Source organism: Capsicum annuum, unplaced genomic scaffold (genome assembly GCF_002878395.1).
Source record: "Capsicum annuum cultivar UCD-10X-F1 unplaced genomic scaffold, UCD10Xv1.1 ctg23431, whole genome shotgun sequence".
NCBI classification, from domain to species: Eukaryota; Viridiplantae; Streptophyta; class Magnoliopsida; order Solanales; family Solanaceae; genus Capsicum; species Capsicum annuum.
In genome coordinates, this window is record NW_025829579.1 from 1 (window position 1) to 3,095 (window position 3,095).

General features: G+C 39.0%; 1 pseudogene; it reads left to right on the plus strand.

Annotated features, from left to right (window-relative positions):
- Positions 1-984: 984 nt before the first annotated feature.
- LOC107854694 lies at positions 985-3,011 on the plus strand (annotated as a pseudogene).
- The last annotated feature ends 84 nt before the right edge of the window (positions 3,012-3,095 follow it).

Here is a 3,095-nt window from a genome sequence, read left to right on the forward strand (position 1 = left end):
ACCTTGAGGATTATTCCTTCCCAAAGTTGTTTTGGTATGCATCCAACAATTGGTTTTTAAGGGAAGAAACAATAGGAGGAGCTGTCAATGATAAATGGTTTGAACTTTTGAATGACTACTTCTTTCATAGGCTCAACGTCTTGCCGCGACCTCCAGATGCACCGGTTAGTAGGTGTGAGACCATGGTGACCAAGGTGTTAAAAGGAGATGAGATAGACCTAGAGAAGTTGTCTCGAACGACCTATAATTTCTTGGAATCAATGCATACTTGGTTAAAGATAGCACACAATGTAGTATCAAGACTCATATAGGCCATATCTACTAGTTGGAAATCGGTTTTAATTATTTTTTTATGTAACTTATTTTCGCTTGTATTTTTATTTGGTTTGATGATGACATGTGTTGAGCTTAAATAGAATAGTAAATTCTTATATCTCAACTTGTTTGAGACTGAAGCAAGTTGTTCTTCTTCCATAGGCACAACATTGGCCTTAGCTGCGTGTTGCTTTGACTGCTTTGAACCTATCGTTCATGATAATCGTGTGTTTTCCAATCCACAGGTGTATTATTTCAAGCTTCTAATCCTTTAGTTTTGGTTTTAGCTTTTCATCGACACTAATTCCTCTATTGAACACGTTGTCTTTGTGTTCGATTTCATTGTTCATTTACTCTCTTCTTTGTATTTATTCATACTTCTGCTGAATCAGGGTACAAGCAAAGGACCAAATCAGAAGGTACCCTTATTTTCTTCTGCGACATTGAATCTTGCAGACTTTGCTTCAGTAGCTTGAGATAAACAAGAGGGCATTGAAATTTTTGTTCCTTTGGAAGTCTCTGTTGGCAGCTTCAAGAGTTGCCTTTCACTCTTTGTAAGAGAAACTAAAACACATGCTTTTTGCTTGCGTTCTTGTATTCCTGCAGCTACGTGAATATATTATCTAATGCAACTGTTTCCTAAAGATATGTTCATATATTTGTTGACAGCTAGTGCTCAACCTTATGGAATTGAGGAACACTCACGAAGCTTCAGAGACATTTCTGAAGTTTATCATGTCTGCTCCAGTATCTCCGAACCCTGGAAAGGCTTTGTTTACAGACAGAAATGGGGGTAGTTCTTTAAAAGCAGGTCTGTGAAAGGTTAAATTTTTGAAAGCATTATCTTTTAGGCGACACAAGAAGGCATATCATGCAGAGGAAGGCAACAGCAGTGATGGAAGAAACTCAGTCAGAAGTGAGGATCCCGATTATGTTTATCTTGTGGATACAGATTCACTTGATGAGGATTCGATAGGAGAATCTGAGGAAGAAAAAAAGGATACAAGTGTTCAGAAGTCATTCAGTTATGAAGCACTCGTCTATGCAAACCATGCTGGTGGATCATTTTGTTCAAATACAAGCGGTAGCAGTAGTGACGAGGATTTATTCCACTATAGCCATCATATTTCAGACACAAAGCACAAGTACCATAAGGATAAAACTGTAGCAAATCAATCTACAGAGCAGAGTTCAAAACATAGTCTTCTTTCTTGGAGGAAGAAGAAGTTGAGTTTCAAATATCCTAAAACCAAGGGGGAGCCATTATTGAAGAAACATTATGGAGAGGATAGTGCAGACGATATAGGCTTTGATCGCCGACTGCTTTGCTCATCTGACGAGTCTTCTTCTAGGGTACGTCTCCTTTTTCCTTACTTTTTTTGTCATGTTTGATGAGTCATTTTTTATCTTCATGTCATGGTCTGATCAACGTGAAATAACTTGTACACCAATGTGCTTGCCGAATTGAAGATTACAAAGTTTGGTAGCTTTCTTTAGTAGCTTAGTCTACTTGTACAGTTGTATCAAGTATTTAACTGCTGAGGTTTTCTTGTTCATGATTGAAGATATATGTCAAAACTAGTCCTCTTACTAATGTGTGTAGTTCATGCAGGGGAACAAATCCAAGGAAACTTCTCCAATTTCAATCTCTGAGTTTGGAGATGAAAGTTTTGCTGTGGGTAGTTGGGAGCAGAAAGAAATAATTAGTCGTGATGGACAAATGAAGCTGTAGACTCAGATCTTTTTTGCTTCGATTGATCAACGAAGTGAACGAACTGCTGGTGAAAGCGCTTGTATAGCCTTGGTTGCTGTCGTAGCTGATTGGTTCCACTGCAATCCTGAAGATATGCCCATCAAGTCCCAACTTGATTCTCTTATCTGTGAAGGCTCGATGCAGATGAAACCTATAGGGAACATTTCCCAGATAAGCATTTTGACCATGAGACAGTTCTCGAGGCTAAAGTGCGTCCACTCTCACTAGTCTCAGAAAAATCATTCATTGGGTTATTTTATCCTGAAGGAATTGAAGAAGAGAAAGGATTCCACTTCCTTCATGGTTCTATGTCTTTTGACAACATATGGGATGAGATTTCTAAGTCCGCTTAAGAAACTCCTCGTAATGGCGACTCATGTATTTACATTGTGCGTTGGAATGACCACTTCTTTATTCTCAAGGTTGAAAAAGACGCGTACTATATCATTGACACACTTGGGGAGAGGCTTTTTGAAGGTTGTAATCAGGCATATATCCTCAAATTCGACCATGATACAACAATTATGCAAGCACCTGGTGAGTCTCAACAATCAGATGATAAGCCATCTTGTGATAGAAAAGAGAAAACAGATGTCAAAGAGGCTGCAGATGAAAGCAAAATTGTCATGAGCACCAACAGCGACGACAGTATGCAGGAAGACAGGGTACCTGAAAAGAACATAATTTATAGAGGTAAAGAGGCATGCAAAGAGTACATTAAGAGTTTTTTGGCAGCAATCCCTATTAGGGAGTTACAAGTTGATGTAAAGAAAAGATTGATAGCATCGACACCCAAGGATTGATGGCATCGACACCCCTTCATCAGCGCCTACAAATCGAGTTCCACTACACGATGAACTTTGTCCCCAAGTTTGAGGAGTCGTCTTCAGAAGAACTGATTGCTAACAGTTTGGCCAAAGTACCATCGGCAGCAGCAGAATAAGCAACGATTGGTAAAGCTGTACGAGTATATACATAGTGCTAATCCTTTTTGTTCTACATACCATTTAGGAATTTTGACCTGGAG